Here is a 19,460-nt window from a genome sequence, read left to right on the forward strand (position 1 = left end):
AAGAATGCATGTAAAATAGTACTACCTCACTGTACATCTATACAAGGCCACTTGGTTTCGTCTTAAGTCAAACAGTTAGGGTTCGGTCAAGTTTGCAGAAATGGTAGTGACATTATATACTACCAAATCAATATCACTAAATCGATTCAGAAATATATTTTCAGAATGCATTTATTAGGTATCATATTAGTATGTTTTGGGGGAAAGTGTATTTTTCGTCTCTCAACTATTTCAAAGAGAAATGGTCCTTCAACATTAAAACCCAGAAATTTTGGTCTTTCAACTTTTAAAATCGGATAAGTCTACTCCCCCGGTTTTGACTAAAACCAGATCACATATGTTTGACCGCCCACCACACAGGTTTGACTGCCACGCGGAAGACAAACACACGCGCATGCAGGTAGAGCAGCTGGATCGATTCACAGGGAGGTTAGCTAAGCTATAGTGCGTACTAAATGGATTCGATGTCCTTGAGCACCTCGACGATGGGACGGAGACAGAGTGCCGGAGTCGAGCCCAGACGTGGATTCGTCCAGCAGCATCAGGTAGGGTCGTGCATGAGGTCGCCGATGGACATCCTCCACTCGCCCCGGGCACATCGGTGATCCTCGAGTTTGCGACAGGCCGCAACCAAGTCGTCAAGTGTAGACGGGAAGAGCTCGACCGGTCATGCAAAGCATTACCCACATACATTATGTGTGTGTTTAAACTACCCTTCTCTGATTGCGATGATCTCACTAAGATGGTGCAGAGTTTCTATTGTGGGTCATCAAAAGGTAAACGGAAAATTTATTGGCGTGCATGGGATGATGATAAAGGCAGTGCTGGATTCCGTGACTTCCGTATGTTTAACCAAGCACTACTAGCACGACAAGCTTGGCGTTTGATCACTAGGCCGAAAAGTCTATGCGCACAAGTACTCAAAGCCCGGTACTACGCCGAGCGAAAGCTCGAAGATAAAGTGTTTACCGAACAAAAAGGATCTCTCTCTCTGGCTTAGCAGAGAATGTACATCATGCCACATAATAAACTCCGAAAACCTGGAGATGCCTGACAATAATAACTCTTGACTTATTAAAAGGGGTGCAGGACATCAAATTAGATAGTGACACGACCTCCATCCTTGTTGAAAAGAACGAGGATGTTGTGCCCTATCCAAAGTTCATTTGCAAGTGCAAACTCTTCCCATCCGTAGTTCCGGACCTGAACCCAATCCTGCCATCAGCGCATATGAAGTATTTTGCTTCTCTGTTCTTGTCCTGTTTTGTCCATCACAAAGTAGCGCCTCTCCAGTAGCGGTGATGTCTAGCGCGCCTTTGGAATGCACTGGAGTTTGAAAGAAAACCAAACATGATGAAATGAATAAATAAGAGAAACAAATAAAACTGAGGTACTGAGAAACTCAGAAAATATGGATAAAACTGGAAAACTAAAGAAGAATGGATGCACAAAAATGAGGAATAACACTTAGAAACCCAAAAGGATCTGATAAAACTGAAGAACTAAGGAAGACTGAATAAATAAGATCAACAGATTTAACTGTGGGACACTGAATAACTAAGAAGAAACTAAGGAACTAAGGAAGACTGAATAAATAAGATTAACAGATTTAACTGAGGGACATTGAATAACTAAGAAGAAACCAAGGAACAAAACTGAATAATGAAGAAACTAAAATAGAGGGAATAGAAATGTTTAAACTCGGGAACAGAGAAGACTGATAAGAGAGAACAAGAACTAAGAGAGAGGACTGTTAGAAAATCCTTGCTACTCCATCACTTGACGTGCTGCTTTGTTCCCTGTACTCAACGTTGGATGAGCCGCAATCAGACTCATATACTCCTCCTGCTGATACGAGCTCTGTGAACATGAAATTAAAGGCTGTGAAAAAGGATGTATGAAAGGATTACATAGATGGAGGTGTAGCCAGAGGCGCTGTTGCAAGCTGATGACATACATGACAACACCACGGCATTTTATGTGGACTCTATTGGCCACACGAATGATTAAGAACATGGCCTATTACAAAATGTATATGGAATAACCTGCATGGAAATATGGGCATGTACAAAACAAAAATGATGTTTTGGTTCTGCGTCGGCTATTAGCAGACTATTGATACTGTAATCGTAGCAGAGGAAGGATTCGTCCAGTGGCTCTGGTGGCTGTACAGAAACCTCCATAATAATCAGTGGATCCTCAAAACTGTAAACAAACACAAGGGCTGTCTCTTCATTTGATCAAAGAGGAAACAAGGCAAATATTGCAGTTCGAATTAGCAGGAACAAACACATGCAGTTAACATATGAAAATATGGTTTCCTTTGCAAGCAGACAATTATCACATCAGCATACAGTTTAGATGCCTGGACATATCCAGGATCCAATTGAACAGAGCCATCTATCATCCTAGACAGTAGCATTTGGTGGCTTTTACATGTTTCTGCTTGACGGTACATCACACAGAAAATAATGCTCATTGAATCAACAAAAATCACAAGTAATCAGAAGGATTGTCCGCCTCATAGAAGGGAAAACAACTGTTGTCTGAAGCAGAACATATCAGGAAAAGTACTCTCTCCGTCCCATAATATAAGACCTTTTTTGACACTATCATGATATCAAAAAGGGTCTTATATTATGGGACGGAGGGAGTAGCATATATGTAGTTCTGTTATTCTCTAGAAATAGGCATTTTTTTCCAACTGGGGTAACCCCTTTCCCATTAATTTCTCAACGGAAATAACATTGTTGATTACACCAACTAGATCAGGTAAAGGAAGCGGGAAGAAGGGAAGAGCGAGTTCGGGCATATAGAGGGAAACTTGCCGCGGATGCTTGGCCTCAAAGCATCTGCTAGGGGGGAAAAACCTTCAACACCATAAAAGTCATGGAAATAGACATATATACATCTTCTGACTTATATTCAGTGGGTTTTCCTAGCCCATAAGGATTGTTCCCGTTTGGAGTGTGGGTGGATCACATAAAAAAGCAAGATTTTTTTATGAGCAGTAGACCCCACATGTCATAGACATAAAAACTGTGGCAAGATTCCCTAAGGCAAGCCAAAGTTTGGCTAAGAATTTGAACAACTCAAGTAAGGCAAGTGTGGCAAAAATAATATGGCAATGCATGGCAAAGATAGTCACGAGGGCACTGGAGCAGCTCATGGAAGGGAAGAAGAGCGCGACAGAGCTGTGAGCTCGAGCAGTTCGGCTGGTGACCATGGCAAGCCTGGAAAGGACCGTGGCAAGCATAAGAAAAAGGGCAAGTTTGACATCACCAAGGTGAGATGTTACAACTGCAATGAGAAGGGTCATTTTCAGTCAGATTGTCCTGAGCCGAAGCATGAGAAGGCAAATCTCGCCGAGAAAGAAGATGATGACCCAACACTCCTCATGACGGAGAGGTGCGAACTGGTGTTGTCTGATTCAGTTGCAGAGGAACAGGGTATTCCTCAATGAAGAGAAGGTGGTACCAAGCTCACAGGCAAGCAGGAGATGTCCTGGTACCTTGACACCGGGGCAAGTAATCACATGACCAGCAGAGCTGAGAAATTTGCTGAACTTGATCGGTCTGTGACAGGAAGGATCCCATTCGGAGATGGTTCTGCAGTTGAGATTTGTGGATGTGGATCAGTACTGTTGCAGTGTCACACTGGAGAACATCGAGTACTGTCAGATGTGTATTTCAACCTCGGCTTAAAAATAACATAATAAGCCTAGGTCAGCTTGATGAGAATGGATGCAAATACTCAGCTGAAGATGGTGTGATGACAGTGCTAGATCGTCAGAGAAATGTCTTGGCAAGAGTGTGGAGGACCAAGAACAAAATGTACATTCTGAATATTCAGCAGACTGAACCCATTTGCTTGATGGTGCATGCAAAGGAATCATCGTGGCTGTGGCACATGAGGTATGTTCACGTGAATTTCCGTTCACTTCGTTCTCTAGCAGCAGAAGGCATGGTCGAAGGAATGCCAATCCTGGAGCAAGTGGAGCAGGTGTGTGACGGCTGCATGATAGCAAAGCAGCACCGCCTCCCATTTCCCTCTCAGACAAGCTACCGTGCTTCACAGCAGCCGCAACTGATTTATGGCGACTTGTGTGGTCCCATCCACCTGAGACACCGGGAGGCAAGCACTACTTTCTCCTGGTTGTGACGATTACCCCCGGTACATGTGCCTGGCTCTCCTCATCACTAAGGATGAGGCACTTGAGGCACTTGAGGCATTCAGAAAAATTCAGAAACTTGCAGAAGCAGAGCGGGATCTAAAACTGAAAGCCATCAGAATGGATCGTGGAGGTGAATTCACCTCAAAGGGGTTCTTCACTTGCCCCCCCTCCCCCCCCCCCCTCGGGCTCTCGCGACCGCGTCGCCCCCGCGGGCGACCGGCCGCGCCCCGGCTCCTCCTCCGCCAGCTCCCCCTCTTTTCCCCCTCCCCGCCGCTGTCGCCGGCGTTCGCCGCCGAGCCTGGCCCGGGCGACGCTGGTGGCGGCGGCCCCCGGCCATTCCCCTCTCGGTTGCTCTCCGGCGCGGGGCGGAGGACGCCGGGGGGTGTTCCCTAGGCGGCGGTGGTCCGGCGTGGCGGCGGGGCTTCCTGGCGCGGCGCGGGAGATCGGCTGGACGGCGGCGTCGCCGTTGGCGGCGGGGTGGCGTGGCGGCGCGGCCAGGCGGCGCCCGCTTGGCCCAGATATGGGCCCTTCGGGCCCCATCTGGGTCTGGGCGGGCCGACGGCGGGGCGGGTCGACGGCGTGGCTCCCAGGAGGCGGGGGAGCGGCGATGGGCGTTGGGGTGCTGGCGGTGCTGGCGCTGCCCTGCTGCAGCGTGGCCGGCGGGGCTTAGCGGGCCCGATTCGGGCCTGGCCGGGCCAGGGTGGCCTGGCATGCCCTGCTGCTGCGTCCGGACGGCGACCGCGACGGTGCCGGAGGCTCAAGCCTCCTGCACGACGGCGGAGGAGGTGGTTCCCTCCCGCGCGGCTACGGCGCTGCTGCTCCCATCGTCCAACGCCGCCTCCTCGTTCTCTTGGCCTCGTGGTGGCGATCTTAGTGAGGCGGCGTGGGTGGCGTTGCAACCGCGGTGGCGCATGCTAGTGGGCGGTGGGCGGCGAGCTGGTTGGTTGGCTTCGATCCGGTTGGGCGGTGGGGTTTGGAGTTGGGAGAAATCCTTGCCGGATCTTCCGGCTCCGGTGCGGTGACGCCTGCGGGTGCCACCATTCCTCCCTGGAGGGTGTCGGTGGTCTTCATTCCCCTCTTCCCTCCGTGTGCCGGGGGAAACCCTAGGATACGTCCGGGCAGCAGCGTCGTCGGCGTCATTTCCTTCCTGGAGGTGCTGCTTGGTACACGGAGGATCGGAGACTAGGATCGTGGTGGGTAGATTTCAGAGGGCGCAGCGGTTGTAGGTCATTCGCGTCTGTCGAGCTGCCGGTGCTGGCATTGTTTCTTTTTCTTTTTCTTTGGCTTGTTGTGCTGCTCGCCCCAGCGTTTGCTCTGTAATCGGTGTTGGTGCTTTGGAATACAAAGCGGGGGGAAACCCTTTTTCGGTAATTCACCTCAAAGGCATTCACTAGTTACTGTGAGGATCATGGAATTGAGCACTTTCTCACAGCTCCATACACGCCTCAACAGAATGGGGTAGTAGAGAGGAGAAATCAAACTGTCGTCGGCATGGCTAGGAGCTTGCTGAAGACAATGGGGATGCCAGCAAAATTCTGGGGTGAGGCGGTGACCACAGCTGTGTATCTTCTGAACCGGTCTCCAACAAAGAGTGTAAAAGGGAGAATGCCGTATGAAGCATGGCATGAGAGGAAGCCCTCTGTCTACCATCTGCGTATGTTTGGCTGTGTTGCACATGTGAAACGAGTTGGGCCTGTCAGACGAAACTTTCTGACAGGAGTACACAAATGGTGTTTATTGGGTATGAACAAGGCTCAAAGGCATATCGCTTCTATGATCAAGAGACAAAGAAGTTAGTGGTATCTCAGGATGCAGTGTTTGAGGAGGACCGATAATGGGATTGGCAGCCTACCCTCTGACAGAGAACAACCCAGTACACTCGCTCACTGTTCACTATCCAGTTTGTGTCTCGACAAAAGAAAGCGGCATAAACGCTGCAGCAGCAGAAAAACATAGGAAAGACCCTGCTGCAACGGCAGAGCCAGTGACCCCCGCCGCAACAGCAAAAGGGCAAGATTCTACTGCCACAGTAGCAGCACCTCTACCGGCAGGAAAGACACGCAATGCTGGCAATGGGGCTGCACTCCCACTAGATCTGTCTGCACCGTCACCTGTCTCTGCACTCCAAGCGACACCGTGCTCGTCGCGCTCGCAAGGGAGCCCATGGTCTGAGCCATCACAGGGGCCTCAAGGAAATCGTCCTCTTGGTGAAATTTATGAGGAAACAGCAGAGGTCGATGCAGCTTACTCTGGATTGTGTCTTTTTGGCATGGAAGAGCCAACAAATCATACTGAAGCTATGAAAGAAGAGTGTTGGCAAGGTGCTATGAGGGCAGAGTTGAGCTCTATTGAAGCTAATGGTACATGGAAGTTGTGTGATCTTCCGAAGGGTCACAAACCTATTGGTCTTAAATGGGTGTATAAACTGAAAAAAGACCCATCTGGTGTTGTGGTCAAGCACAAGGCCAGATTAGTTGAGAATGGATTTGTCCTGTTGCTAGACTTGAATCGGAAAGACTGCTTGTTGCTATTGCTGCACAAAGAGGATGGGAAATGCACCACATGGATGTTAAGTCTGCATTTTTGAATGGGAATTTAGCTGACGAGGTGTATGTGAGCCAACCTCCAGGGTATGAAATTCCAGGACAGGACAGCAAGGTGTACAAGCCTCTATGGACTCTGCAAGCTCCAAGAGCATGGAATTTCAAACTTGACACCACTCTTAGGCAGCTGGGTTTTGTGAAGTGTCCCTCTGAATCTGGAATGTACAGAAAGCAGCAAGGTGACAATGTTCTGATTGTTGGTATCCATGTACAGAATTCAGATATAGGTGATTTCAAAAGACAAATGAAGTCAATGTTCAGCATGAATGATCTTGGCTTGCTCAGTTACTACCTTGGCATAGAGGTAAAGCAAGATGACCAGGGCATCACTCTGCCAGTCTGGATATGCAGCTAGAATCCTGAACAAGATGGGTATGGAAACTGCAACCCCTCTCAGACCCCCATGGAGGCAAGACTGAAACTGAAAAAAGAGAGCTTGAGCCCACAAGTTGGCGCCACACTGTAGAGAAGTGTGGTTGGAAGTCTGAGGTACCTAACTCACACTCGACCAGACATTTGTTATTCTGTTGGATACGTGAGTAGGTTCATGGAGAAACCAACTTCAGAGCATCTGGCTGCATTAAACATATTCTAAGGTATGTGAAGGGAAAACTGAACCTTGGGTGTTTTTACAAGAAAGGAACAGAAGAGAGACTGCAGCTGGTTGGGTACAGTGACAGTGATTTTGCAGCGGATATCGATGACCGAAACTCCGAAAGAGCACTACAGGGGTGACCGTCTATCTTGGTAACAGTCCAGTTACCTGGGTGTCCCAGAAAAAAAAGACTGTGGCTTTACCTTCATGTGAACCAGAGTTTATTGCTGCAAGTGCAGGTGTGTGCCAAAGCATTTGGCTTTGGAGGCTTCTAGCAGAATTGTTCGACAAGGAGCCAGACAAGGTAGTGCTCAAGATTGATAATCAATCTTCTATCTCCTTATGCAAAAATCCGGTGTTCCGCGAGAGAAGTAAACACATTGATGCACGCTATCGTTTTGTGAGAGAATGTGTTGATGAAGGGAAGGTTGCAGTGGAGCATGTTAGAACAGAGGATCAGCTTGCCGACATTTTAACCAAGCCATTGCCGAGGCTTAGGTTTCAGGAAATGAAGGAGAAGATTGGGTTACAAAGTGTCAAGCTGGTGCAACAAGCTTAAGGAGGTGAAATGTTAAGTTAATCCGGTTGCCCCTGTTCTATTTTTTCAGTTAGTTTTCTGAATAATTCTGAAACATGCTGTGTACACGCTCAGGTTCAGTTTAGACAGATTAGTGTCAGGCTAGTTCTTTCTTCAGACTTAGTCATAGTTTCCTTTGTTTGTTGTAATCGTGGGTGTACTTAGGGGTGTACTGGCCACGACTCTGTCTGTGGGATGGTGCGGGTCAAACGGATCGTGAGCAGTGCCTGCTGCGAGTTTGTTACACAGAATAAAAGGAAGAAACGAAAAGACGCAAAGATTACACGTCGCAAAACTCTGTCTCCTCTCTGTTTTTCCTGTTCGTCAGTGTTCTTCAGAGTTGAGACTGGATCCACTCTCCCGTGTGTGTGTGTGTGTGTGTTGATCTGGGGCTGATCTAACAGTTCCAATGGGCCAGAATGAATCGTCAGGTGGAAGATTGGGTCAGACTGTGCGGTCTGCCAACAAGCTAAGCATGACAATATTGTCCCCGCTGGTCTTTTGCAGCCACTGCCCGTGCCAACGAGACTATGGAAGGACATTACTATGGACTTTATTGATGGACTACCAAAATCTGAGGGATATGATGTGATTTTGGTTGTGGTGGATTGCTTGACAAAATATGCCCATTTCTTGCCATTGAAACATCCATTTTTTCGGAAAGGGGAGTACCCCGGCCTCTTCATCACAAGATGCACACAACCGAACCATTGAAACATCCATACACCGCTCAATCGGTAGCCTCTGCTTTTGTAGATAATGTGGTGTGTTTACATGGAGTTCAGCGTCCATTGTCTCGGATCGAGATTGAGTTTTCACAAGTCATTTTTGGAGGAAGTTGTTTAAGGAAGTGGGCACCAAATTATGCTACTCGACAGCGTATCACCCGCAGACGGACGGACAATCTGGACGTGTGAACCAGTGCTTAGAGCAATATTTGCGATGTTCAGTACGCGACAGTCCAGCAAAATGGAAGAAATGGTTGCCGATGGCAGAATTTTGGTATAACTCTTCCTATCATACATCCCTGGGCTGCACCCCATTTAAAGCTCTATATGGAATTGATCCTAATTTTGGCACAATGCTACTTTGGAGGATGAATTGGACTCTTCATTAGCAGAGCTATCAGCTGATCGTGCTGACTTCCTGGCTTTGCTCCGGGAGCATCTTTGCCGGGCACAGGAGCGCATCAAGGCTCAAGCTGACAAGCATCACCAAGACTGTGCTTTCGCGGTAGATGAAGATGTGCTCCTCAAGCTCGAGCCATATGCTCAATCGTCACTTGTCAATCGACCATGCACCAAACTGGCTCTCAAATTCTATGAGCCCATTATAAAGTTCTGGAACGAATTGGAGCTGCAGCTTATCGGTTGGATCTTCCCCCCTCAAGCCTCATACACCCCATGTTTCATGTGTCACAGCTGAAGCCATTCACCGCTAACTACTCTCCAGTCTTATCCGAGTTGCCGGAGCCGCCAGATCTCTGCGCCGTGCCACTGGAACCGTTGGCTATTCTAGAATGTCGATCAAGAAGGGGAACACGGCGAAACAGCAGGTCAAGGTACGCCGGAGCGGCATCCCGGATGAACACACGATGTGGGAAGACTACTATGTCCTGCACTCGCGTTTTCCGGCGGCCGCTCTCTGGGAAGAAGCTCAATCTCAACGCGGGGGGGGGGGGGGGGGGGGGGGGGGGGTGTCACGTCCCCACCTCTGAGTGGGTCGCAGGTGGCGACGGACTACCAGGTAGCAGGACCCGACCCCACTTGTCAGGGACCTCAAGTGGCTGGTTGACCCAGCAAGGAAGGCATGTGTGCTGTAGCTGTGGTGGGCGTGTACTTAAACTTCAGACTGTACTGTGTAGTTGTTATTGTTGGTGTGAGTTGAGATTTATGTATCTGCTAGAGGGCTCAAGTGTAAAATGTACATATAATATAGATACAGAATAGAGAGATGGATCGGATGAGATCCAGAAAATTCCCCATTCATCGCCTCTGCCCTCTCTCTCTCTGTTCTTCAACCCAGATCACTCAAATCTTCCTAATTTTCGTATGGAAATCAATATGGCATCGGAGCAGGTTCGTTCCTTTGCGCTCTCCCTGCAATTTTGAGCGCAGATTGGCCGCCGACGAGGTGCTGTGTCGCCATAGTCTGGAGCTTGCGGTCGTTGCTGTCGTGTGTGGTGCTGTGGTCTGTCCGCGTCCCTGTCTTCATCCCCTCTGCAGTCCGCCGGAGTGAGGTGCTGCACCACCGCCGCTGGACCCGGACATAGGTCTGCAGCGCTGTTCTGGTTTGGTGTCAAGTGGTTTGCGACGTGGTCAACTTCACACCAACACTCCCCCTCTGCAGTGAAAAACCATTTGAAAGAATTCACTCTGATGTGTGGGGACCCTGTGAGGTTCACTCAGTTTCTGGGCACCGGTGGTTTGTGACCTTTATTGATTGCTTTAGTCGCTACACTTGGCTTTATCTTCTGAAGCATAAGAGTGATGTATTATCTGTTTTCAAAGACTTGTGTGCCCTTATTAAAAATCAGCATGCAACTACTGTTAAAATTCTACCTACAGACAATGGTACTGAATATGTTAATCATGAGTTTGAATTGTTTCTTGCTTTGAATGGTATTGAACATCAGACATCATGTGTCAATACACCAGAGCAAAATGGTGTTGCTGAACGTAAAAATAGACATTTGCTCGAAGTTGCACGTTCATTGATGTTTACAATGAATGTGCCCAAATTCCTTTGGGGTGAGGCAATTAAAACTGCAACTTACTTGATAAATCGCATGCCTCTTCGTGTTTTAGGTTACAAAACTCCTGCTGAATGTCTTTTAAATTCTAATGAATTTATGGTTCCTCCAAAGGTCTTTGGGAGTGTTTGTTTTGTGCATGACTATAGAAATTCGGTTGGGAAATTAGATCCCCGTGCTCTAAAATGTGTGTTTATGGGTTATTCCCCCTCAAAAAAGGGCTATAGATGCTGGTGTCCTTCAGAGCATCGTTTTTTTGTGAGCATGGATGTAACTTTCCGTGAAAATGAACCGTATTATGGGTCAAATGTTGGGTCTGGTTTTTCCTTGTCACCTCCTGATGAGGAGCAAGAAAGGGGAAGTGAAGGGCCTGTCCTTGTTCTTGCTCCCACTTTAGGTGATTCCCCGTCTACTGATAACACTCAAAATCAGGGGGAGGAGAATCATGGTGTTAGCGATGATAACTCTTGTCATGGAGACGAGGGCGATGTCACTGGACACTTATCACTTCCATCTCAAGGTGAGGAGTCTCAAATGCGTGAGGGCCCAGGTACCAATACTATGCCTTCTAATTCTGTAGCTCCTACTAGCACATCAGGGCAGAGTGATAATCAACTTTCTACTCCTGTAGACAATTTACCTATTGCCTTACGAAGACCAACTAGAACTCGAAACACACCAGGATATCTTAAAGACTACAAACATGATATAGCCAATTACATCTCCTACAAATATTGTAGTCCATCCCTCCAAGGTTTTATTGCTTCTCTAGATCTTGTTTCTATACCAAATAACTGGAAAGTAGCCTTGGAAGACCCAAAATGGAAGGAAGCAATGCTGGATGAGATGAGAGCATTGGAGAAAAACAAAACTTGGGAGCTCGTGAATCTACCTCCAGGTAAGCGACCGGTGGGATGCAAATGGGTGTTTACTATTAAGCACACCCCGGAGGGTAAGATAGATAGATACAAAGCACGCCTTGTAGCCAAGGGGTACACTCAGACTTATGGTATAGACTATGATGAAACCTTTGCACCTGTGGCAAAGATGAGCTCTGTGAGGACTCTCATATCTTGTGCAGTTAATTTTGATTGGAGCATCTACCAGATGGATGTAAAAAATGCATTTCTTCATGGCGATCTTCATGAAGAGGTGTATATGCAAATTCCACCAGGTTTTGAGTCCAGTCGTAATATAGGAAAAGTACTACGCCTACATCGTTCCTTGTATGGGCTGAAACAATCACCAAGGGCATGGTTTGATCATTTTAGACAAGCTATGTTGAAAAGAGGCTATCGACAGAGCAATGCTGACCACACATTGTTCTATAAACATTCCAATAACAAGGTAGCAATCTTGATAGTTTACGTCGATGATATTGTGATGACAGGCAATGATACCGAGGAAATTGCTGGCCTGAAGCATCATCTTGCACAAGAGTTTGAAGTGAAGGATCTAGGACACTTGAGGTACTTCCTTGGCATAGAAGTCTTGCGTAGCAAAAAAGGTATATTTCTAACACAAAGGAAGTACATCTTAGACCTGTTCAAAGAAACTGGCATGTACGGTTCAAAACCGGCTGCTACTCCCATTGAACAGAATCACAGATTAAGTAGTGATGTAGGGAATCCGGTTGATAGAGAGCGCTACCAGAGACTTGTGGGTAAATTAATTTATCTCTCCCACACTCGTCTCGATATTGCATTTGCCGTAAGCGTTGTGAGTCAATTCATGCATAACCCAAGAACGGCTCACCTGGATGCTGTTAATAGAATCCTACGGTACCTTAAAGGGTGTCCAGGGAAAGGTCTTCTCTATACAAAGCAAGGGAATTTACATGTTGAGTGTTATACAGATGCGGACTGGGCTGGTTCCCTAGATGATCGGCGATCCACTTCTGGCTATTGTGTATTTGTTGGCAGAAATTTAGTCTCTTGGCGAAGTAAAAAACAAAATGTTGTAGCTAGGTCAACTGCCGAGGCTGAGTTTAGATCCATGGCACATGGCCTATGTGAGCTATTATGGCTACAGATTCTTCTAACAGAGCTGAGGTTATGTCATAGTAAGCCTTTGATGCTTTACTGTGATAACAAAGCAGCAATTGATATTGCAAATAATCCGGTGCAACACGATCGTACTAAACATGTTGAAGTTGATCGTCATTTCATCAAAGAGAAGCTGGATCGAGGAGTGGTTTGTGTACCATATGTGACCTCAGCAAGTCAGATAGCAGATGTTCTAACAAAAGGCCTACCAGAAAAGTTGTTCTCTATCTTTTGTAGCAAGATGGGTTTATCTGATGTGTTTGCCCCATCTTGAGGGGGAGTGTTGGTGTGAGTTGAGATTTATGTATCTGCTAGAGGGCTCAAGTGTAAAATGTACATATAATATAGATACAGAATAGAGAGATGGATCGGATGAGATCCAGAAAATTCCCCATTCATCGCCTCTGCCCTCTCTCTCTCTGTTCTTCAACCCAGATCACTCAAATCTTCCTAATTTTCGTATGGAAATCAATAGTTATCTCTGAAGAAAAGGAAACTCTGAATCTCTCTCTGTGTTCTCTGTGTCGCTCATCCCCTTTCGCTACCAACTCCCCCAGTTCATCCCCTTCTTCTCAACTTCCTGTGAGATCCTTCCTTGGGTCCTCACAAAGACCCATGCACGACCCTCATTGAGGATAGTTTTGAGGAGGGCATGAGAGTTCAGGTGCGTGCTATCAAACGTGCAGGCGCTCCTGTGCTTCCAAATCATCCAGAACGTGAGGAGCACAGGAACACTTGCACATGCCGGCCGCAACCAGTAGTTGAGCTTCCAAGCGCGGCAACAATTGGAGCCCATGGAAGGTCTTCCTGTAACATGATTGGGCAGAGTAGATTCCCGACTCCGTCCATCTCCAAACAAGGCAGTATGGCTCATCCGAAAGGTTGTATGTGTCCACTGCCCGCCAGAGCAGCACGAACTTTTTTTTTGAACCGGGTTAATCCCCTTTCCATTAACTGAATAACGGAAATGAGCAGCACAAACTGATGGAGGTCTGGCAGCGAAAGGCCACCAAGGATGTCGTCAATCCAAGCCCTGTTCTGGAGCCCCATGGTCACAGTTTATACTTTGCGTCGACGCTTAGGAACCTTGGCGAGGATGCCAGGAACGATCTCCGCCACCGCACTGCCGCCAAGTCAACGGTCAGACCAAAATCAGCATGACTAGCCACTGCAAAGCTTGGTGCGAATGCAGGCATGGCACAGGGCATGCTCTGAGGGAGAAGCTTAGATGTCGAGGCAACTCCAAGACTTGGATGGATCGGTTTTGCTGAACCAAAGTCATCGCCCATACGGTCGGGGTCCAAGCAGCCAAGCCCAATAGGGTGACGCGGCTCCAATAGACCAGGCAATGGCCACCCTTGGTTTTCTTCTGCCCAGCCCAGATAAAGCCGCTGGGAATTTTGCCGCATTGCTTAATGACCTTCTTTTGCGGGGTGAGAGCGAGCAGCTGGTGAATAGGAATGGAGGTGAGCACAGATTGGACAAGAGTGGTAAGACCAGCCATGGCAAGGATGTGTGCCTTCCAAGTCGGGAGCCTGTTGGTGACACACTCGACAAGGGGTTGCAGCTGCACACAGGTGGCCGCCTGACCGAGTGACTGTCAGAGGGATGCGGAGACACTTGAATGGGAATTCAGTAATCAGGCAACCGAACTGGGAGATTTGCTCGATATCCTTGGCCGAGTAGTTCAGGGTCATGGCGGAGCTCTTCAGAAGATTGGTGACAAGCCCAGGCTACACCAAACACAGACAGCAAGCCCTTGATGGTGTCGAGGTCCTGCCTGGAGGGATGGCAGAGGACAACGACAACGTCAGTGTACAGAAAGGGGAGGGGGGGGGGGGGGGTGCGCCAGGATTTGCCTACAGTGGCTGAAGGAAACTGAAGTGCAGGGGGCGGAGAACTAAGCGGCAGAGGGCATCCACGGCAACAATGAAAATTTGCGGTGAAAGCGGGCCCCTTGCTGTAGGCCTTTTCAGTGCCATATCGGTGCGCCTGGCGTGCCATTGATCATGATCCTAGTGCTGGCAGAAGCAGAAGACCACACGATACACAGCCAGCCACAGAACCTCTCACTGAAGCCAATGCGTCAAAGAACCTGGAGAACAAATGCCCAGGAGAAAGCTTTGGTGTGGTCGAGCTTTAACAGCGCGCGGCAGCTGGTGGAGGAGCCGCGCTGATTGCCGGACCAACAAAAAGTTGTCGTGCAGGCAGCAGCCACCGATGGACGTGCTCTAATTGTGCGACTAGAGAACTCAGCCTAGGCGCCAAATGGAGGGAGAGCAGCTTGGCAAATAATTAGCCGGTGATGCGGATGAGGCTTATTGGCCTGAAATCGCTCAGGCAATCCACGTCAGGTATGTTCGGCAAGAGGGTCAGCAGAGCCTGGTTAAGGACGTGGAAACCACTGCCTCTCAGCTCAAAGAGCTGCTCAAACACAGCCACAATCAGGCGGAGAAAGCGTGCAGGAAATCGGTGGTGAGGGCCCAGAGCCTTGTGCTCCGACATCCTTTTAAAAGCCTGCCAAATTTTGGTCTCGCTGAATGGGGCATCAAGCTCGGACAGATCAGAAGGCTCGAAGAGAGATGCAAGGTTCACGGAGAAGTTGCGCACAACCTCAGTACCGAGCAGCCACTCAAAGTGGGCGAAAGCCTCAGGAGCCATGCCATCCATGTCCGTGATCAGGGTGTCACGACGCTTCAGACTGAAGATCCTATCTTTCTGGCGATGGAAGGAGGTATGCAATATGGAAGAAAGATGTGTTGTTGTCGCCGTCTTTAAGCCAGTTCACTCGAGAGCTTTGGCAAGCGATCGGTCGTCAAGCGATGCAAGCCTGAGGTAGAATTGCTTGAGGGATTTGTGGAAATCAGAATGGTCGGGGGAGAGCGGCCTGAAATCAGTTAGCACAAAAGTTTACGCAATTTCTCAATCTATGTAGCCATTTCTTATGAGCGACTAACCTAAAAGGTTAATCTTACAAGATTAACAGGAGAGAAGTTATAGGTTCTCTTGCTCCTAGAAAAGATGCTCAAAGAGGGAAGCTGTATTTCAAAGCAATGCTGAGATATGCAATGCATTTAACCACCCATATTCGCCGTCAATTCATCACCCATGTTCTGTTTAATGTAAAGATGAAGGGGGACAGTTTCTCGAGTTTCATACAAGAATAGTCAAGAATCAAGATTTGTGTTCTCCCTAGAATACTAATGGTTTGCCTTTCCTCTATAGAAGACTTAATATTTACTAACCATATACTGCAACCAAACTGCAGCATCTACTATTATGTTATGATAATGTCCTTTGCTAATGGACAAGGGTTTAAGGGTTTAAGCTTCAGTAACATCCTTATTTTTCTTTGAGATCTTAAGTAGCTATGACGTTATTTTACCCCATACTCAGCCCCATTTACGTTGGAGTAAAAGTTAATATAGAAATTGACTTGGTTGTTCAAGTTCTTCTGATCTTTTTTGCTTAGTGCACACGGCTTGTCTAGATTTATATGTAGATTGTTCAGATTACCAGATGCTTGCTGCGTAGTTTCCAGTGTGACAAGATAGCATCTTCTCTTGATGCAATAGAAGATCCTCCTACAGAACTTGACACCTGAAAGAGAAGAGCATAAGAGCTGGACTAGTTAAAAGAAAGCACAAACCTGCTTGCAGTCTTGACAAATTTAGGACTGTAAATGGATGCGCAAAAATATCAGAAGACATTGAAGCAGTTTCTTCTATGTATAGTTTTGTTAATTTTAGCACCAGGATCATAGTAACAGATTCACATTCACAAGAGGATGATGCTACCAGTAGATCATTTCTTATCACAGAGCTAGGTACCATATGTTATTGTAGATATGTAAGTGTCATAAGGTATATTCACACAATATCTTGAGGGACGTTACTTGACGTATTATGCTTGAACGTCTTAAGCTCGTACTCCCTCCGTTCGGAATTACTTGTCACAGAAATGGATGTATCTAGACGTATTTTAGTTCTAGATACATTCATTTCCGAGACAAGTAATTCCGAACGGAGGGAGTAGTTCATAAAGAAGAATATCTACAGCTAGGTAAATAGTACTGCACCAAGAAGTGGTGGTATCTAGAAAATCAAACGTCTTACCTCAGATGTGATGGTACCAGCCAGAATCAATCTTCTCCCCCTAGACTTGGGCAAGAATAATGATTGATACCGTCCAATTCCTATCTCGAGACATCTAGCTGATTTTAAACTAGAAAATTAGATAAAGGGATTTCACACATGACAAGAAAGTGAATTTGAAATATGGAAATAGTATGTGTAATAGGATAAATGTAGTCTATTCAGGCCGGCTGGTGATACACATACACTTACGACAAGAAGTTATGACAATGTAGTTATATTTGTTCATACAATAGGACAAAAGCAGATTACTACCAGCAAAACAATTGCAATTGGATAATAATCCGCAATCCATGCACAAAACATTGATAATAGTAAAATAAATAAGCACGACAGAACATCCCTTGCTCCTCTGGTGATCGTTTTAGCAAACTCAGTCGAACGCTGTCAACCCAAGCTCTACAAAAAAGATACTCCCAAACTACTAGCTTATGCAAGTAATAAATGTAATCTGAGACAGACCTTTTTGTTGGCTGTACTGGACTGGGCAACAAAATAAAACCTTCTCCTTCCTGACCTCGCCCCCAAATTTCCCTGTGATATACGTATCTGATTAATGAAGACGGAACCAGCTCTTAGTCGAATTCTAACTGTAATAAGTAATAGGAGAAGAAGATGGACGGCGGAGTAAGTAACGCTAGCTGAGATATGGGAGCATAGGGTGAAGATCCCAGTCTGGAATTACGTCAAACACCTCCAGTGCAACTCGCAGGTTGCTGCTCTTGCGTGCTAGTAGGTTGAGCGCGTGACCGTGGAGACTGGGTGCGGTACACTTGGGGACAATGGAGGGGACGAAGGGCGCTGGCTGACCTGCTCGCGGGCGCTGCGCTTGCCGAGCTCCTCGAAGAAGCGGAGGAGGCCGCGGGCAACCACCTACGGCGACGGCTGAGGTCACGTGGTCGTGGACCAGGCCGCCGCCCACCGGCGAGACCACCGCGGCCGTCGCCGTTGGCCTCGGGCTCGGACCGGTGGCGCTGGCAGGCGAGCAGAGGGGCTCGGCCGGAGGCTACGCAGTGGTACTTGAGGAGGGAGTTGATGAGGACGAGGAAGGTATCCAGAGGGCGCCGTGGCGCGCCAAGTCCGAAGCAGCCAAATTATCTGGTAGGAAACGGAATCCCTTTTAGGCGCCAAGGAAATTTGTGAGGAGTCAGATGCAAGAGAAATACAGTACTAGAAATAACGCGACTACAAGAATCTGTGGCAAAGTTTAAATGTTTTTTTACCATATTGTCCATATTGTTTAGATGTTTGACGCAACACGTTCTAATTACGCTGTGATAAAATCAGCCAGCATTGAAAAAACTATTTTGCATTATGATATGCCAATCGCCGCGAGAATAAAATTTGTGGTGATAAGATGAATTCTTGCAACAAAATGTGCCGTGGATCCTCAAAAAATAAAAAGGTGCCATGTTTAGAAACGGAGGATCTTCTTGCCTAAGCCCCTGAAATAGAAAAAATATTTTTGTAATTTTTTTAAACTTTATATGTGACCATCTTATTAAAAAAGAGTTTAAAAATATCATAAGGGGCCTTCTTGAGTTTCTTAAAGGAAAAGGTGAAGGCGCCACTAACCATCAAGAGTGGATAAGCTGGGACAAGCTGCAAATTGCAAGCACGGACTCAGAGCCGGGCTCCCCCGCCTCCACTCCAAACAAGCTTTGCTCTGAGCACCGGAATATCTAGCCCTGCATCAGTGCTTCAGCTGACGTGGTCTCCACAACTAGCCGCAGCCCCTTCTTTGAAGGCCAGGAGGCCTCTCAGCATCTCCGATCTGCTCTCCACCTGATGTGGAATCCCCCCCCCCCCCCCCCCTATGACTTAAGCTGTAATGTTGCGAGTAATACTTTGTCTCCTGTTCAGTTCGTAGCCTGGTTTATTGAAACGCTTATTCATAGTATCTCTCTAGCAACTCTTCGTACCATGAAAGGGTTACCCTTTCTAGGGGTACTTTTTTTCTTGCTTTTATGCACCTCTTACTACTATGTGAACATGTGGTTCTTGTTATATTCGATATAATGGAGCCGGGGACTTTGTCTCTTTTCCTCGAAAAAAAATTACAAAAAATATCTCTAAGCCCCTGAAATCTCTAAATATCACTATGTTATTGTTTTTGTAATATTTTCAAACTGTATTTTTGACTAACCTATTTTAGTAGTGCCTAGTGTTTGTTCATGTTTTATGATGTTTTTGTATTTTTGGAAAACAAAATGTCTCCACCGCCTTTTTTAACACATACGTTCTTGAAATGTCCGAGGGTCAAACATGCCAGAAGGAGGTCATTAGAGGAGGCTCAGGGAGCCGGGCCGCCCACTATATAGGCATCCAAATTAATAGGGCACCCACTAGGTCCGGTTGTAGATGCTCTAATGCCCTGAGTTTTTTGACAAGAAAAGTAAGGATCTAGTTTGCGTTACTAGAATTTATTTAGTTTTTTTTAAAATAGAATTTATTTAGTTTGTTATGCAACTCTAAAATTTCATTTTTTGGCCAATACACTACTATATTTGGCTCGCTAAGAGCATATCTAGCAGACCCCGCATCCCGTCGACCTGCAAAA

General features: G+C 47.1%; 1 long non-coding RNA gene and 1 pseudogene across 2 annotated transcripts; one reads left to right on the top strand and one right to left on the bottom strand.

Annotated features, from left to right (window-relative positions):
* Nucleotides 1–914: 914 nt before the first annotated feature.
* Nucleotides 915–18,130, bottom strand: LOC147988800 (uncharacterized). Of its 2 annotated transcripts, none has more exons than XR_015617776.1 (5): nt 17,711–18,130; nt 17,363–17,449; nt 16,862–16,959; nt 16,263–16,346; nt 915–1,326 (listed from the first exon to the last, which is right to left on the bottom strand). It is a non-coding gene; the product is annotated as an uncharacterized LOC147988800 (long non-coding RNA). The 2 variants fall into 2 exon arrangements; XR_015617774.1 differs by lacking the exon at nt 915–1,326 and adding an exon at nt 1,870–2,205 and having other exon boundaries at nt 17,711–18,124.
* Nucleotides 4,885–5,846, top strand: LOC147988801 (uncharacterized; annotated as a pseudogene).
* Nucleotides 18,131–19,460: the final 1,330 nt, after the last annotated feature.

This window comes from Triticum urartu, chromosome 1A (genome assembly GCF_056163025.1).
Source record: "Triticum urartu cultivar PI428250 chromosome 1A, HENAU_Tu73, whole genome shotgun sequence".
NCBI classification, from domain to species: Eukaryota; Viridiplantae; Streptophyta; class Magnoliopsida; order Poales; family Poaceae; genus Triticum; species Triticum urartu.